The 19,223-nt window shown below is 43.3% G+C and overlaps 1 long non-coding RNA gene across 1 annotated transcript in view; it reads right to left on the reverse strand.

The window, feature by feature from the left end:
- Positions 1 to 18,279, reverse strand: part of LOC124106089 (uncharacterized) — a 55,308-nt gene extending 37,029 nt beyond the window's left edge. The window contains exon 1 of the long non-coding RNA XR_006855984.1: positions 18,010 to 18,279. This is a non-coding gene — a long non-coding RNA (uncharacterized LOC124106089). The remainder of the gene's footprint in view (positions 1 to 18,009) is intronic.
- Between the last annotated feature and the right edge of the window lie 944 nt (positions 18,280 to 19,223).

The raw sequence follows: 19,223 nt of genomic DNA on the forward strand, positions 1-19,223 counted from the left end.
TTCCTGGTTGTCTCTCTAACCTCACCCCCCCATCCCCACTCTTACACATAAAAGGTGTATGAGGGTAACTGATGTCAGCTGGTGATACCAGCCGTACAAGATCTCAAACTCCTGTACAGTTCAACGACCCCATGCATTTGCAAATGCTCTTATCTGGAATGTTCCTTTCCTTCTCAGGGCTCCTGTCATCCTGCATGACCCTGGTCTATGGGAATTATCCCATGACCTTCCTCTCCTGGCATCACAGGGGCACTGCTTCCTTGGTGTCAACCCCAGCTTTGTGCATTCCATTTCTTACTCCCAATGGTACACTGACTTGTTCACATATTTATTCATTACATCAGGGTCTGAGTCTCTGCAGAACAAGAACCACTTCTTACTCATCTTTGTAGAATCAGTACTAATAGCATCTGGCAAGTAAAAGGTCCTCAGTAATGTTCAATAAATAAGCAAATCCATCACAGGTGGGGAGAGGCCCTCTGAGCTTGGAGCCCCTGCAGCACATCAGCATGCCTCTACTTGCCATCTCTTTGCTCTTGAGTAGCAGTGGTGGGTGGATCTGGCCAAAATCTGAAGTGGGAACTGGACTACACACACTACTTGGCCAGGGATCTGGCCCCAGACATAGCTGTTTGAAGGCACATCCATTTACTAATAAGTGCTTGTTTGTAAAACAAGGAAGTCAGAAGCCACCATCTCTCACCAAATATTTCAAAGTCATTTATGACCCTTGTGGATGAAATAACTAGCCTTAATTTTTGTATTTTGATGGTGACCTTACACTAAAATGTAACATTATGAAGACAACTGTCACATCAATGTTTGGGTTATCTGCCGTTAAGGCTCAGACTCTGTGAATTCTGCATCCTTTACTCCAATCCTTAAAGCAACTTTGGTATTTTTTCACTCCATACAATGACAGTGACACTATAATTTATTTATTTTTATTTTTTGGTACTGGGTATGGAACTCAGGGCCTTGTGCATGTTAAGGACACGCTCTATCACTGAACTACACCCCCAGCTCCCAGATATTTTAGGGTAAGGTAGTTTGAAGTTACTTGGATGGTATGTTAGGATGCTGTGGCAGATTCTGACAGAGGGTAGATGATGTCAGTGATTGAGTGAAAGGTGGCAGAGGAGACCCTAACAGTAAGACTTCTTACAGTAAGACCACGAGGTCTGACCGTTCCCATGGGACAGGCTTGCAAACTGAGATTTACAAAATGGTCCCTGAGGGTTCTGGATTGGAACCCTGACTACATCCTGGCTTTGCCATTGCCAGCTTTGCACCAGTGGGAAGATTATTTAGCTGATTTATGCCTCCATTTCCTCATAAATCGAGAATAATACACCAGAGTTACTTAGCCGTGTAAATTAGATAATCTAGGTGAAGTGTCTAGCATGAAGCCTGATCCAAATCATGTGTTCTGTAAATGTTCATTCTTAATTCTATTGTGATACAAATGGCCTATTGTGGAGGCAGACTACCTGGGACTGAACCCTCCCAGGAATGGTTCCACCATTTCACAGCTGTGTGTCCATAAACAAGTTATTTAACTTCTCTGTGCCTCAGTGACCTCATCTGTGAGAAGAGAGAATATTAAGTTATTGTGAGCAATAAATGAGGTGAGGTATATAAAGTGCTTAAAACAGTACTTGGCAGATTTAAAAAAATAGCCCCTAGATCGGTGCTCTGATTTTCAGTGGAAACTTCGAGTAACATACACAAGATTTGGGTAGCAATATGGATGACAGTGATTAGGGCTAGAGCTAATATTGGTAATATTAGTAAATAGTAGCATTACTTTTTATTAATTAATAGCAGCTTATATATAGTTCCTGCTTACTCTGTACTGGTTCACAAGCAAGGATGGAAGCTTTTCCCTACCTATTTTTCCCCTGGCCCTGCAAAATCTCACCTGATCCTTTCCAAGAAATGAACACTGGACCTAGACAAAGGCTAGGCACAATGTCTGGCACATTTTGCTTAATAAATATTTGCCACAGGCATGAAATATGACATATTGTACAATGTAAGGGGTAGTATATGATGCGTACACTGTCCCTAGAGTATGGTTCTCCCAAATTTGAATTGAATTCATGCAAGTAACCTATGAAGAGGCTCCAAGCCATCTATGCTAATGCCCAGGTATGAATGGACTGCAGGATTATTGCTACAGAGTTGCTCATCAAAATAGGACTGAATCTTCATAATGTTATCAAAAATTCCTAGTGTCTAGAGTTGACAATCGAAAATAATCATAATATTTAATTACTCATATTGCTTAATTTAATTAATTACTTAAAACCAGTGACTATTTTTAAATTAAATTTATTTTTTAAACTGATACATTAAAAACATAAAAAATGTAGATAATAATGGACTACAGTATGATATTTCAATACATGTATACATTTTGTATAATATTTTAAATCAGATTAAACATATCTACCCCTGCAAACATTTATTATTTCTTTATGATGAAAACATTCTAAATCTTTCTTCTAGCTTTTTTGAAATACATGGTTCATTATTGGAATCTATAGTCTCCCTACTGTGCAATAAGTACAATAGAACTGTTGCTCCTATTTATCTATCACCTTGATCAGCCTTCCCCATGACTTTTCCCAGTCTCTCCAGGGTGAGCACCCTTCTACTTTCAACTTCTGAGATTGACATTTTTGATTCTACCTATGCGTGCTATCATGAAGTTCTTGTCTTCCTGCAGGTGGCTAATTCCACTTAATGTAATGATCTCTGGTTCCATCCATATAGTCATCAATGACAGGATTTCATTTGTTCTGCGACCCACTAGTGTTCCATTGTGAACATGCACCATATTTTCTTCATTCAGTCCTCAGCTGATGCGCACTTAGGTTGCTTCCATTTCTTGACTATGATGACCAGAGCTGCAGTGAACCTAGCTGTGTACATGTCTCTATGACATATTCATTTCATTTCCTTTGGATATGTACCCGGGAGTGGGATTGCCAGATCACACTGAAAACTAGAGATTCCTGAGTCAGTATTTTATAAGTGATCTTCATACTTTTCCTATCCCTCCAGGAAAAGCTTCAGTATGATTGTGCCAAATATCACTTACATTCAGGCAATATTGCCACATATTTATGGTGCTGCTCCACCCACCACCTCCCTTCTCAGAAAATATAACTTGCAGTCTGGCCTTCAGATGTTGTTTACATAGCTGGCCCCCTATCCCCACAAGAACTTTGAGGAAACTATGTGACCCTCGCACATACTTAAGTAGATGCTTAACATTTTTCATAAGTTTAAATAGTTGCAAAAGATGTGATTTGTGGTCATTGAAAACACTGAAGTTTTTGAATAAAAGTGACATTCTTTTATATGTATCCAGTGAAACTTAAATGTTACAGTAATTTGATACCAACATTTACCTATTTAAAAATGTCTGATCAAGCTCTTACCTAATAATTAGAACTTTTTAATGTCTCCTTTTTTCTTGAAACTGTAATTCATTTCGCCTTTCTACAATTTTTAATCATGATTTTTTTACTTAAAGACTTTGGTTGATAACCATACTTCTCTACAATGAAAATACATAAAGTGTGACTTAAATTTGTTTTAATTTTCCATTATTGCTCCATGTGTTAACTAGTTTTTCCAGACTGAATCATTACAATTATTACTAGTATACAATTGAGCAAAATAACCTACATATAGGTTTTGATATATAATAATTAAATCATATAAAGGAGAATTTTCTGGAATGCATTTCTTTGTGAGACTCATGGGAAAATTATAGGGCCTTGATTAAACTATAGAGCTTGATTAAAACATGCATAACACTTTTTTTTTCTTATTGGCAGAAAAGTAAGAGTGCTGGAATGGAAAACCCATGAGGACAGAGATGTTTCACTATTGTGTTTGTTGTGGTAGTTCATCATCTAGAATTGGCATACAGTAGGTATTCAATAAATGTGTGTTGTTGAGTGAAATTGTCCCTTTCATATCACCAACTTTTGGGGGGGGGGGGTGGGAGGGACTACCAGGGATTGAACTCAAGGGCACTCAAACACTGAGCCACATCCCCAGCCCAATTTTGTATTTTATTTAGAGACAGGATCTCGCTGAAGTGCTTAGTGCCTCGCTTTTGCTGAGGCTGGCTTTGAACTCACAATCCTCTTGCCTCAGCCTCCCAAGCTGCTGGGATTACAGGCAGGCACCACCACACTTGGCTCACAAAGGTTTTTATACCCCAGGCAATGCATTTTAGTAAGATGTGGAATTGGGGAGGGCAGTGCCCTTCTTTTGTAGAGTAAGAAAAGGATAATGGGCAAAGGAAAGGTAGGAGAAGATTAAAAAAAAAAAAAATCCTGAGCCCAGAGGGTTCTGATGATGTATCACACCTGCCTTAGAAACTTGTTGAGGGGAAAGTTGAGGATACACAATTGAATGCTTTGGTGACCAAGTACCTCTTACAAAGTATCCATCTGTCTCCCAGGGTAGATATGCCCATTCGGAAGATGTTGCCCTTTAAAATATTAATTGGAGATGCAGTTTTAGTAGAGAGAAGGTGTGTTAGCATCAGGAAGAGCCAGGAGAAACACCTCTTTTGATTGTAATCACTCCAGCCTGGAAGTTTCCCAAACCAGGATCAACCTTAAAAAAAAAAAAATGTTGGAAGAAAAATGTGTGCTTTAACTCAACTCCACAGAAGAAAAACTTGGAAGGCAGCTGTATGAGAGGGTGTGGTTAACTCAACTTCAAATCAAGGGATCAACATCAGTGAAATAAATTGAAATTATATTAACTCTCAAAGTCAAGGTACTCACACACAGGCACACACAGAGAGGTTAGGACACAAACTCATCTGCATGTTGAAATATTGACAGACCAGGCACTATGTGCCTGGAATAGCACTGTGTGTTGAGCTGTGGAAACAAATAAGTAAACAAACGTACCCTTGGAAGCTTAGAATTGAAACCAAGTGTGGCAAATGTTCTAGGCACTGTGCTATGATATGTCTTCAATAAATGCTACTTCATCCAGGAGCAGTGGTGCACACCTGTAAACCCAGCCCCTCGGGAGGCTCAGGCAGAAGTATCGAAAGTTCAAAGCCAGCCTCAGCAAAAGTGAGGCATTAAGCAACTCAGTGAGACCCTGTCTCTAAATAAAATACAAAATAAGGCTGGGGATGTGGCTCAGTGGTCGAGTGCCCCTGAGTTCAATCCCTGGTACGGTGTCCCCACCAAAAAAAATCCTATTTCAGAAACAAAAGGAAACCTTGTGATTTGAATTGGAGGGAAAGAAATGATACAAGAGTGTAAAAGTCTCATAGTATTTTCTGGTTTTATAATCAAATACAATTTTTTTCAATGTAAATTATACACAATCCATTAATTGTGAAGTGTCTCAGATGATATTAGAGTAACCAAGTGGAAGCTAGAAAAACAAACTGAATTCATTTTTCAGTTTTCACGAAGTTCGGAGGAATCCTGATCACCTGTTGGCATTTGATGGCCGAACAGCCCACTCTGGACCTGCATGCCCATCTTCCTTTACTCTAATCCCCAGTCAGGACATCCCAGCACCCTAACAAACCAGTTCTCAGTGACCCTTCAAAAGCTGCACTAGGGCTGGGGATATGGCTCAAGTGGTAGCGCACTCGCCTGGCGTGCGTGTGGCCCGGGTTCGATCCTCAGCATCACATACAAACAAAGATGTTGTGTCCACCGATAACTAAAAAATAAATGTTAAAAAATTCTCTCTCTCTCTCTTAAAAAAAAAAAAAGCTGCACTAGTCGTCTTTCCTCTTCCCTAACACACACACACACACACACACACACACACACCTCTCTCTCTCTCTCTCTCTCTCTCTCTCTCTCTCTCTCTCAGAGCTTAGAAATACTGAAAAGCTTAAGGGGCATTTTTCATAGCACATCAGCTCAACAATAGCCAACTGGAATTGTAACTTAAGAAATGAAGCATGTATAGAACCAGAGGTATGAAAAATTGTGTCCTATATGTGTAATAAGAATGTAATGCATTCCACTGTGATATAAAAATAAAAAATATACATTTTTTAAAAAATGCTGTACGACCAATGTGATTCTGCAACCTGTACAATCAGAAAAATGAGAAATTATACCCCATTTGATTCAAATGTATGAATTGTCAAGATCATTGTACTGTCATGTGTAACTAATTAAAAAAAAAGACTGAACAATGAAAAAATAAATAAATAAAAATTTTTAAAAATGAAGCACAAAGCAAGATCTTATCAGCACAGTTCCTTATCAGTACCACTGCAGGGGGCTCACAGTCCCCTTCCCGGATTAAGCACATCTTTTGACTGCAAGAAGCTATCAAAAAAAAAAATCAGGAAAAGGATTCTAAAGAAACTCTAATTAAGATGCCATTTATACCAGTGAAGACCAACCTAGGTCCAGCTCAGAAGTGCCTGGCAGATATAAGTCCCCCCAATTGCAGAACCAAAGACACTGTTGCCCCCTCTTTTCCTGAACCACCCCGGTGATGTGACCGTGTCCTTTCCTGTAGGCCTCCCAGCCCCAAGCAAGGGATATGTGCACACACTGAACCTTCAAGCAGAGACACAGGATGATTTTTAACTTTGATTAGAAGCTTCTCAAGATAATCGCCTCTTCCTGTTGCATCCTCTGGCAAGAGCTCTCCTTCCTTAATTTGGTCAAAAGTGGCTTCCTTTAAAGGCAGCTATTCAACTTTTAGAAAATCCACAAGAAGAAAATGGGAAAATTCACACAGCACAGAAAATTGGGTGAATGATTGTCCTCTAATCTCCCAGTCCCTCCACCATCAAAAAGAAAGTTAATCAGAAATCTGAAGTTGTATAGTTCTTTTGAACCAGTCAGCTCTTGTTCATAGAGGGAGGAGCAGGGCAGGAGGCAGGGGCCTCCAGAGGAAGGGTTAATTATTCAACTCCCCCATCCCAAATGTCATTTGTAAACATCAAGGAATATAAGCCTTGGAACCAGTCCTGGCTTACTCCCTCCCTTGACTCTTCTCATGAGACAGGGAAGTTTTATTTCACTTGTCATCCCTGTTTCAACTTGTCATTCCTTATTTAGCAAAACAGTGGTGCTGGATTTAGTAAATGCTAAATCAATATTGGGAAAGGTTTCTGTCTTAGCCCATTTACTGTTGCTATAACAAAATACCTGAAACTGGATAAGTTGTAAATAAAAGAGGTTTATTTTGGCTCAGTTCTGGAAGTGGGAAAGTCCAAGAACACAGTGCCAGTATCTGCTCAGCTTCTGGTGAGGGCCTTGTTGCCGCCTACAACATGGCAGAGAAGTGAAAAAGAAGTGGGTTTGTACAAGAGGAGCACGTGTGCAAAAAGAGAAAGAGGAAGGGCCCACCTACTTTATAACAATCCATCCTGCATATACTTATCCAGTTTTGAGAGGCTTATTCCAGTCTCAAGAGACATAACCCAGTTTCTTGAGAAAGGCATTAATTCATTCATGAGGGCTGTGCCCCAGGACCTAATTACCTTCCACTAGGCCCTACCTCTTAAGGGTCTCACCACCTATCAATGACATTACATTGGGGACCAAATTTCCATCACATAAACTTTTCAGGGACAAACCATTTCCAAATCATAGTTCCTCACAATATGCCAGTTAACTTTATTGATTTACCATGAGCAAGGCACTAAGCAAGAATTTTAATCTATTCAACATTTCTGTGTACTATATACTCTCATTATCCCTGTTTTAATAACTAGAAAGCTACAAAACAAAGAGGTTAAATATCTTGTCCAAAGACACCTAATTACCAAGAAACTAAGCCTATGCTTGAACTCAAGCTGTTAGGCTAGGAACCTGCCGACCAGCTGGTCTTTCTACAATGGTGGGAATGTTCTATAATCCACACTGTATGACATGGCAGCCACTAGTTCTGTGTGGCTGTTGAGCACCTGAATGTACCTAGTGCAACTGAGGAAATGAATTTTTTCTTTCTTTCTTTTTTAGTACTTCTTCTCCCACCCAGCCCCACTAGGAATTGAACCCAGGGGCACTTAACTACTGGGCTCCCTCCCCAGCCCTTTTTTATTTTTTGAGACAGGGTCTTGCTGAATTACTTAGGGCCTTGCTAAACTGCTAAGGATGGCCTCTAACTTGTGACCCTCCTGCCTCCGCCTCCTGAGCCACTGGGATTACAAGCATGTGCCACCATGCCTAGCTTGAATTTTTAATTTTATTTTAATAAACTTAAAATAGCGACATGTGGTTAGACGCTGCTGTTTCAGACAGCCCAGCTGAAGAGACTGCTCTGTTAACTACCAGAGAGTAGGTGCACCCAGTGTAGGCAAGTGATTCAAAAAAGGCAGTAATAAATTTGGGGTTGATGTTTTTATATATGTAGCTATAATGTTGGGAGTATTATGATCTCATTAATAGTAATATGTTATTTTCTATTTGCCTTCTACCCATGAGACAAACTTATTTTTTAATTACAAAGTAATAAACAATTTGTTAAAAAGTCAAGCAATCAAAAGTGCATACTTCCACCCCACTGCCCAGTACCAGGGATTGAATCGAGGGCCTCATTCATAGTGGGCAAGTGTTCTACCACTGAGCTACATTCCAGCCCCAAAAATGTGTAACCTTTTAAGTGAAAATTCCTATCTCAGCCACTCTACCCTTATTAATCCCCTTCATAGCACCCAGATTTTATTTCTATTTTGAGTTTATATGTACAGAGTGATCAAAATGGGATTGAATCCCATTTATTATTCTCCAACACTATCTTTATTGAAAACTTAAGTCTCATTCACCTTGCATGTTGGTTGCACATATATCTATCTCATTCTTTTCTATTACATATCTCATCATATGGCTGTATCATAATTCATTTAACTAGTCTTCTATTGATGGACTTCCTGATTAATTCTAAATTTTTGCCTTTAAAGGCAATACTGTAATGAGTGTACAATTGCCATGGAGATGCAGTTTTCTAAGACTGCGCCCTCAAAGTTGGTCAGCAGATGTTTTCTTGCCTACCCAAGGGACAGTCCCCCACCTCTTCTTTGCAAATAGATTTGACTTGGTTCAGGGTCCACCCTAACTCCTCGGGACTCAGACTTCAGTCCTGATTGATCTAGGCTATTCCCCCTGCTAGTGACTGGTTAACACCTGGGCATCCAACTCAATTTGACCCAGTGGGAAATCTCAGAAAGTGCCGGGAAGTCTTGAGAAAACAAGAGACAGAGGGACATTCTGTGAGGGCATCATGCTGGGAGTTGATTCAGCCGCCACACTCATGAGAAAACCTAGTCAGAGAATGAGGCAGAGAAGCCGAGAATAACGGGAAGAGATCTGGAAACCGTTGGTCCTTAATGCACTGTTAAGCTGCTAAATTAATCAGCCCTGGAGTTTCCCAACCTCTGAGCTTCTTGTAAAGTAAGTTCTTTTTCCTTTCAGTCAGTGCCAAGACTGTACTAAGCAGTACAAATGGAACTGCAGTGCAGAAGGTAGGTACGGATTTTTCCTGTGTTGGGTACTCAAAGGTTTGTGCTTCTCCTAGCCTGATGCAGAAGGGCCCTCAAGAGCTTGGGATGCCAGCTTTACTGTTACATTAGGTGAAGCATATTTGAACAGTTCTCTCATCAGTACCTCCTGCCTACAGATGTACACGGATAATATTGAGTTAAATATAAATCTAGAAATCTGGCCAGACTAAAGATGGAGATCCGCCAGAGCTGTGCTTCCTAGTCTTTTTCAGATCACATTACACGCAGAAAATGATAATATTTTAAGGCACATTGGGGTAAACGGATAATAGCACTCAAAGCCAACATTTTTCATCCTAAGGATTCCAGTTGCCTTAGGTCCTGCTTGGCTTCCCTGAGGACAGAAAAGAACAAGTTTTTGGCCCATCTGAAACCCATTCACAGAATACTGGCTGTGAGATCTGCTGTTAAAGGATTTATATTTCATTGATTCTAAGCAACATATTTTCCCAACATTTTAACATCTCTGAAATTAGGATGCATCTCACAACTAGTAATGCCTTGTAAGTGCTGTCAGCCAGGTGGCACCATGTCACTGACATGTTCTACCTTTGCAGAAATCCAGTCTGATAATCTTTTGTTGGCCTCTTCTGATGAGTTCAAAATAACCCAGGCATCCCTGGGGAATTACCATTGAAAGGGTACAAAGTTTCAGTTTGAGGAGCTGAACAAATTCTGCAAATGGATGGTGGTGATGGGCATACAGCTAATAATGTGAAATTTGGACTAATGTCACTGAAATGTACATACAAAAATGCTTAAAATGGTAAATTTTGTGTTGCATATATTTCACCATGATTAAAAAAGGAGGAGAGGGTTTAAAAGGCCCAGCATCAAACTTTGCAGGAGTGAGTGTCAGTGGCTTGGGTGCAGAGACCCTAGTGGAACATCTCCTATAGAATGCTGCACCTGGACTTGTGTCCTTGATGGCACAGAAGATGACGGTATGAGAAAAAAAAAATACTCTGAAGATGAAGACGTTCTAGGAATTCTTCAACCAATTCATTTACCTTACAGTTTTTCTTTTGTGTATGCACAGAAAGGATAAGATGCCAAAAAATAAACTGCGCTGTCAATTCCCTATTTGACTTCCCAGATCCACTCTCCACCCTGATCTCCTGACTGTGGCCTCCAGTTGGGTTCAGCCAATGAGAAGCAATGTCAGGAGACAGAAGGGCAAGAGGAGAGAGAGTACAAGGCTTTTACTCCCTGCTACCAGTCCCCACCCCCCTGCAGAGTATAGGTTGCTTCCCTCCTCCACCAAAAGCCCCAGACACCTCCCGTAGCCTCAGCTCCCCAGGACTGTTCTCTCCTCTCAGCCATGAAAGGCTAGGAGTGGAAGAGCTCCCCATTCTTGCCAGCACCAGAGTTCTTCACTCTTCCTTTTGGGGTTCACTCTCCACCCTGCCCATGCCCACTGCCAACATTTCTTGCATCAGACCCTCTTGAGTGGCCCCTGCCTCCCACTCCATATATGCTTTGACTGTGCGCTAGCAATGGTTGACTCTCAAGATTTGATGAATGGTGGTAAAATTTCCAATATACCATAAAGGGTTAAAGAGCTATTTCCAACATTACACTTTCAGAATTAACTTGGGATTATAGCCAAGCAAAAGTTTAATATTTGGAAACAATGTACACAAAGTAGTTGAGTGCCAATTTCATCCCCTGGGTTAGTACTACCAGCAAAATGTATGTAAGGGGCTCTAGACAGGCAGCTTGAATGTCCTTACATGTTGCTCCTGGGCAATGGGCCTCCCCACTGCCATCCTAAGGCCACCCACACCCATCTTGTGCACACCACCACCTCTACTTGTGTCCCCTGCTGCGTTTCTCTAACAGCTTCAAAACTGGCTATTCGCCTGCAAACAACTCACTCGCTCTACTGCCAGAAGATGGTTTTTCTACAAAAACGGAGCTGATCAGGCCATTTCCCTGCTTAAGATCTTTCACTGCTTCCCAAAACATTCCGGATGGATCACAAATTTTAAATTGTAACACGCAAAGCCCTCAGGGCTCAGCCAAGCCTATCTCTTCAGCCTTACCTCCTACTGCTCACCTACATGTGCCCTTTACACCTGGCACAAGTAGACTTCCTAGTTCTAAGCACAACATAAGGTTGCATATTTCCATGAGCCTGTACTTGTTGTTCCCTTTAACTAGAATGCCTTTCCCTCTTTATTTAGGTGCTCCCCATACATCCTTCTATATTCAGCTCTCAGAGCCTCTGGGAAGCCTTTCTGGATATTCAGGTGGGTGTCGCAGCACCCTGTGTGTACCACATTGCGAAGGCTTGCTTACAGCCAGGGACTGACATGTGGTAGGAACCAGAAGGTTGTCAATGAATATATTAACACAATTTAATTATTTTCCATTTCTATTACTTTTCTCACATCTAGAGCATGGTTTAAAAAACTATTCTTTTTTTTTCTCAGCATTCAATTTTGTCCGGCAGCAAGAAAGATCAGTAAACTGAAAATAATGAGAATAATCCCCAAAGTAGTGCAACTGCCACCCTGGAAACAAACTTCATATACTACAGACAGACTGAAGATTTGCAATGAGCTATGCCCTAATATGCTCAGGGCTTTTAACCTTGAACCTAGACTCCCAAGCTTTATCCTACACCATGATCAATTAGGCATGATACCCAGTATAGTCAGCTGCACAGACTCTGACCCACACAGCTTGGCTTGTATCTTGCTTCAACCACTGACCAGCTGTGTGTTGTAAGTGAGTTATTTAACCTCGTTATGCCTCCATTTCCTCATCTGTTAGATGGGACTGATATTAACAATACTGGCCTCCTAGAATAAATGATTGAGCATGTGAATGATTATAACAGGGCTTGGAGCAACTTAGTAGTTTTTTTTTTTTTTTCCTATTAACTGGCAAAAGAAGAGAACCATACCTAAGAAGCAAAGCAGAGAAATCATTTCAGGAGTGGCTTTTTCCTATGTGAAACCACTGCTAGCTCTCCTCCTGACCGTTTAATGAATTTACAGGTCAGAATCATGAGACTTGTGACTTAGTATGGCCAGGAGTATGCTACAGACATCCTCTTCCCTCCTTCTGGCTCCTCCAAAGCTACCACAGGTTTTTATTCCTGATATGTCACTGAGAGCAGTATAAACAATGAATTCTGCCTTTTCCTTTTGTGCCCACAGCTTTCGTATTTCTAACGTTTCCTGTGTCTGTAGTGATTATCCAATGAAAGATCCCCATGTGTGGCCCACGTAAATAAAAAATATTTTTAAATCAAATAAGAGAAAAGTGTAGCCAAAAAAAAAAAAGGTACTTCCTGAATATCATATGTGAACTTAATGGCGGCACATCTGTGGCTCCTGGAGATCCTAAGAAATATATTGTCTACCCCACCCCCACTATTTAATGAATATTTGAAGGCACTCTTTTGAGTTTTTAGAGCAAACACTTTTTGAAATGCATGGTTAGCTAGAATCCTAGAATTCTGCTGTTGGAAGATATAGTTGGATTCTATGCATGTGAAGATTCAGTAGCCCAGTGACACGGTTCCCCCAGCTCCTGCCTCTTCACCAAAGATCTTTCTAGCACCACCACCACCATTTCCCACCCTTTACATTTGAAAACAAAAATGTTCTTAAAAAGGGGGGGGGAGGGCAACCAGTGTTTACATATAGTTTCAAGTGCATCTGTCATTCAGTTCATTCACTTCAAAAAAAAATATTATTTTTTGAACCAGGGTTCAAATTTGCAACCTTCAAATTTGCAACCCTCCCGCCTCAGCCTCCTGAGCCACTGGGATTGTAGGCATGTGCCACCACACCCAGCAGGTGAGCTTGAGCCACTCAAAGTAGGCTGTTGGTGATGATTTTCTTGGACCTAGCAATCTGGGTGAAAATAACACTCACCCCTCCCTGGCATGCTTACTATCTTTCTGACTAGCTTACACTTAATTGTCTCTCTCCACAAAAATGACCTCCAAGAAGGCTGACATTTGGGCCTATTGTGTTCACTGCCCACATCCCCTCCTCATGCTCAGGAGATGACAAAGCCAGGTTTGCAGTAAGCACCTCCAGACTGCTGAATTTCCTAGTTCCAATTCCTGGCATCCTTAGCACCAGGATAAACCACAGCCTTCCAGACTAGTTAGTCGTTTCACTCATTAGAGATCTCAGGAAGGAAACAAAGCAAAGATTTCTAAGCAAATCATATTAGCATAAAGTCAAACCAGATGGAACCCTGTTGGAGACTCCAAACCTTACCCTTCCTTGGAGATGATGTCCTGATCCAAACCTTTGCACGGATGACCACTTCCTTAGCCAAGGACTCCACCCTATCCCCTCAAAGAGCCACATGCATTCTCTTACAAAGTTGGCTTAAGTTTTGTAGGTGTTTGGTATTTTCAGAATATCTTGTGGACACATTTGTACACAAAAATCAGGAAAGGGAATCTTCTTTACAAATAAGCATAATTCCCATCTCAAATGAACACAAGAGGTACCTGAGTTTGAATCGTTTTATTTAACTCAACAAATAAAATTCAGCCACCTTTTAGGTAAAGATTGAGAAAATTAAGCAAAACAGTCACTGATGACAAGGCAGAAAATATGGATAATAGCCTCATCAAAACACACAGGCTACCTAAGGACCAAGACATAGCACTCCTGGGAAAATCAATTGGCAAATCTGTCCATTAGGCTCTAACCAAATTACTGAATACTTTCCCCCATTTACCCTTCCTCCATTTTCACTGCTCTTCAATGATAAATCAGCTGGAACATAATTAAATAGATGATTTCTTTCTTTCTTTCTTTCTTTCTTTTTTTTTAATCAAGGACCTCTCAGTCACACAAACAGGCAATCCCAAGACTTCTGGAGCTCCCCACAGATTATGCCAGGAAGTCCTCCCCTGGTTTGGCTGTCAGCAACATGGCACCCACACCATTTCCTTTCTATTCATCACCCTGTGCCCTGACCCTGGCTCCCAGCAGGCACTACACACATAATGTTGGATAAGTGCCTTTGTTAATAAGGAGTTTTTTGTAATTCCTTGGATCGATCAGCTGTCCAGCCAAAAGCTCATAAAACCCAAACAGGGCAATGCCTATGGTACAGGTCTACAATTCAGTGCCAGTGACTGCCCACTGCACAGAGCAGGCTATTGATAGGAACTCACGAACCACAACCCACATTCCATTAGGGAGGAGAAGAGCAGCTTTTCCATGTAAAGTATCTCACAGCCCAAAAGTATAAATGCCACCTCCCTAAATGTCTGTCAAAATGCTTTCTTGGAAAAAGTGCTTCCTTTCCATTAATGAAACCTGCTTTAAAAAATAAGAATAAACTGGACCTAAATCAGAAACAGAATTGAGACTAGATCTCCAAACTCAACCCTTGCAGGCTCTCATTTATCCATCAGGGCACTTGAGAAAAGGGAGCATTAACCGTGGCTTTGGAACAAAATCATTTCCTTCTTTAAGGGTGCAGAGTTTAGATTTCTGTAAGGCATTGCACACCAACACACCCATTAATAAACTTGCGGCTCTCCTCGCTCAATAAGTGAAGCCAGTATTTTTAAAATAACCTTGAAAAACACAAAGCTTCCCCCTCCCCTTAAATCAAAACATACACACAAAACAAAACAAAAACTGTCCTCTGAAGTGAGGTGTTCACGAGGTAAGATTAACAGATTTGGGGGATTTCTCCCCTTTACATGGTTTAACCCCCTGGCTTCAAAGGAGTTGATCAAGTTCCTCGTGTGGCACTTGAACCCGCTCTAGCCTCGCCCCTCCCCCAAAGGAAAGGCTCAGCGACGTGGCCAGCAGGGCCACCCAGCCCGGCGTCCGGAGCTCTCGCGGCGGAGGCGGCGACCACAGCCTCTAGAGACAAAGTTCTGTAGTGCACTGACTTCTATCATACTCAGAGTCGGAGTGTCTCAGAACTTTGCCTCAAAAGACCAAACGGGCTGTCTTCCTCTAGAAGTTTCCGCCTGCAGGTGTGTTCCCCCACCCCCAGCGAAGACAAAGAAGAATAACTCGTTAGAAGCAATTTAGCTCAGGATGCGACCGATAATGGAACGGGTCATTAATTATGGAAAGTTACTGCCGCAGTCAGCAGGAGCAAAAGCCCAACAGAAATGGTGTTCTAACAACCTGGTATGACAAATTCTGATAGCAATGTCACAGCAAATGGACTGCTGGCCTCACACGCCCTCCCCCTCCTTCCTACCCACCCCCATTAGAACTCATTCCCGGTGGAACCCTCACGTCCTCGGTTCTGTGATTTAGACTTTTGTAAGAAACTAATTCATTCACTCCTAACTTGTGGCAACTTTTTAGTTTCCCAACTGGAAAGTTGATGGGGGAGGGGAGCTACATAAGGACGAATGCCCGGAGCTGGGAGATGGGGAGTGGGCAAACACAGGCCCGAGAAATGCCCCGCAGATGGGACACCCTGAAAAGCGAGGCTTTGCGGGGCCTCCAGTTCACCCAGCCATTCCCACTATTCTATTCCCGATCTTGCAGCAGCCCGCGCCTAGCCAGGGGAACTAGTGTCTATGCAGTTCGGTCCCCTCTGCTCCACCCACCCACTCTTCGGGATTCTCCTATTAAGCAGAGCTTCCCGCGTACCCCGTCTACACACAACCTTTCTTCTTGCATACAGCCCCCCAACACCGGCCCTCGGCTCTTCGCCCTGGTCCTGCACCCCCAGTCCCTTAAGTACCTCCGACCACCCTCCCTCCCGACCCCGGCAGGCCCCTCCCCCCACATACCGCGCTGAAACAGCTGTTGCGCCCGTGCAACAGGTCTGGAAAGTGCCTTCCCCATCTTTTACCCCACCGCCCCGCACCGTCCCGTCCCCTACGACCCCCATGAGCCCGGGCCGGACGTGCAGTGGGCTGCGATCTCGGGCCAGGGTGCACAGGCGGCTGGAGAAGTGCGGGGCGTCCAGAGTCTCCCGGGGCTACCGGCGGTGGTCGCACTCCGGCCTGGCCCCTTCGGGACACCCTCGCGTGTGGTCCCCTGTGCATCCGCCACAGGGTCCCCAGCCTGTCCTTTCAGCGCCGGTCGCCAGGCACTCCCGGGCCGGCTCCCCCCCTGCGCTCCGCTCCGCTCCCTTCCATCTTGACTTTTGCCGACGTGGAAATTTTGGGTTTGGAGACGACCTGCGCTCTTATTGGCTGCCGGCGGGCGGGGTCGGAGGTCACGGCTGCTCTCGCTATTCCGCGCCAAGGGGAGCCGCAAAGCGGCTCGTGTCAAGTCAGCAGGTTCCCTCCGCCTCCCCCGGGGTCACGTGCGCCCCGGGTGAGTCCCAGAGACACCTCCTTATGCAAATAGAGCGGCAGTGTTGGGTTGGGGGCGGTCACCGGGGCGGGCGCGGGGGGCGCGGCTCGCCAGCTCGGTCGGGGGCGGGGCTGGGAGGGCGGGGCACTCCAGGTGGCCACCTGGCTAGACGTCCTGTCCCGCCCTCCCGCCCACCCCGCTGCCACAACGCGGGTTTGGCCTGCAGTGACAGTCTGCTGAACGCTGGCCCAAGCCAGCTCCATTGGCCCAAAGGACCCGGGTTTTGCAAGGTGCCACCGAATGCCCGCTTCCCCCGGCACCCCTTCCAGGATCCCAGGCCAGAGCCTACGTTGGGCCTGGGTCTCTTCTGGGCTGGGAAAGAAGAAGCAGCGATGCTGCCGTCTGGGAAGAGTACCAGCAGGTACTCTGGCAACCGGGGAGGACAGCTTCCTACCCTTGATTGGGAGTTGAAAGAACTAATAGCGAGATTTCTGGTAAGAAAATTCTAGGAAAAAGCAAAATCAAGAATTCACGAAAGTTAAAAGTCGTCCTTTTTAATTAACTGCCCACCACCCATCCACAATTTAAAAGAGGCCAGAAAGCTAACTGAAAGTAGCAAACGCCAGTTCTGGGTTTTCTTTTTTTTCTTTTTCTTTTTTCTTTTTTTAACGTTTTTCTAAAAATTTTACAGGCCACTAGGTTTCCACTCTGACCTCTGCTGGGTACTGGGCACCCAAGAGTACAACCTGGAGTCCTGCTCTCCTCCCCAATCTGGAAGGAGGTGTGACTCAGGGAAGCTCCCAATTCCCTAAGAAGTCATGGAGTAGGTAAAAGGAATCAATTCTGAATGTCATCCCCAAGCTTGCCAGAGAAGCTGCTTTTGTAGAATAAAGGGAATCAATGAGTGACCACATGACCAGGATGTTTTCCTTCCCTCCCTCTCCCCAAGGAAAAGAAAGTAAATGGCATCGCAAAGATAGACCCGCGTTATAAATGCTGACTCTTTGGTGGCTATCATAAGGTCTCCCAGCCTCCAGTCACCAAAGAAAAAAGGGGCTGAGATATATATTTTTCCCCCCAGAACTGGCCTAGTTATTTCCTTTTCGTTTAATAAAGTATCTGTGTCATCTTTATAATTTTTTCATCTTAAATCTGGCCGAATGATACAGAAAAACAAAAGAAGTATTTTCATGGGAAGATTCTTACCTGGAAAATTCTTCCCATTCTCTCTTCTTAATATACTCTTTCCTTCTCCCTATTTCCCCCTATGGAAAGACAAATCTCTGCTCCTTCCAACTGTTTTATCCTCAAGGATTTTTCTCTCCACTCTCCTTTCTCTTCCCTCTCCACACTGACTTGTTTATCTGACCCTTCCCGGGTTTGCTGGGGCCTCTCCCCAGGCATTGTCTCCTCCAGCCCCCCACCCCCTGCTTGGCCGAGGCCTGCCGGCAGTGCTTGCTGGGCCTCGGAGTTGGTCCCGGCTCTGCCGCCTGTTCTGTTGTGTGCACTGGAATATTGATTTTTCAGTGTGTGTGCGCCGGCTCTGTAAAAATCAATATTTCAGTAGCTCGAGCACAGCGCAGGGCAGTGTAATGGAGCCGGCCTGCTGATGTAACGTGCGGGGTCCACCCTCAGCGATTGAGGTCAGTCAGAAAATGGCAGTGTGCTTTCCTATTTCATTGTTTGCTTCAGAGGGAAGAAAGAGTTTGCATGCCTTGTGTACATCAGATGCCAGGACAAGTTACCTTAGTGTTACTGGGGAACGCGGGAACCAAGTTAGGATAAAAGGCAAAAGGGGATGATGAAAAATGTCCCATTATCCCTTCTAAGAACTCGTATTAAAATATGGGGGGTGGGTATTGTCTGCCATCAATCCTACCAAATTTCACTGGAGAAAATGAAAAATAGGATTGCTCCAGGAAAGAGCTAGAGTTTGTTTCAGCACCAGTATGTGGAAGCCTCTTGTCCTACAGCCCTTCTGATTAAAAGGACAAAAGATTTCTCGCATGATTTGAAGAGGGGAAAAAATCAATAATGGTACCAACCTGGGGGCTATAATCATGACATTTGCAGCAGATGAGGAAAGACAGCTGGACTTGGAGTCAGGCTTGTGGGTTTGTTTTCGCCAGGCAGCCTGATGAGTGTTCACCTCTCCCAGCCTGGGAAACTTTAACTGTAACTTAAATGACTTCTAAATACCCTTTTGCTTTAACTTAATGAGAAAGATTCTACAGAAGAAATCATGGTATAGCTAAAAACAAAAACAATTGTGTCAAGTGTGTATCACCAGTAGGAAAAACACAATAATAACGGAAAAATTGCAGAAACAGAAGGCAGATATATTCCTACTCCAGTTGTGTGATTTGCTTTAAATTATATTATAGTGCAATCTTTTTGGTGGTAAGTTGGCCTTTTCCTAA

This window comes from Marmota monax, unplaced genomic scaffold (genome assembly GCF_021218885.2).
Source record: "Marmota monax isolate L192 unplaced genomic scaffold, Marmota_monax_Labrador192_F-V1.1 WCK01_AAM20220418_F8-fsc00057, whole genome shotgun sequence".
Lineage (NCBI taxonomy): Eukaryota > Metazoa > Chordata > Mammalia > Rodentia > Sciuridae > Marmota > Marmota monax.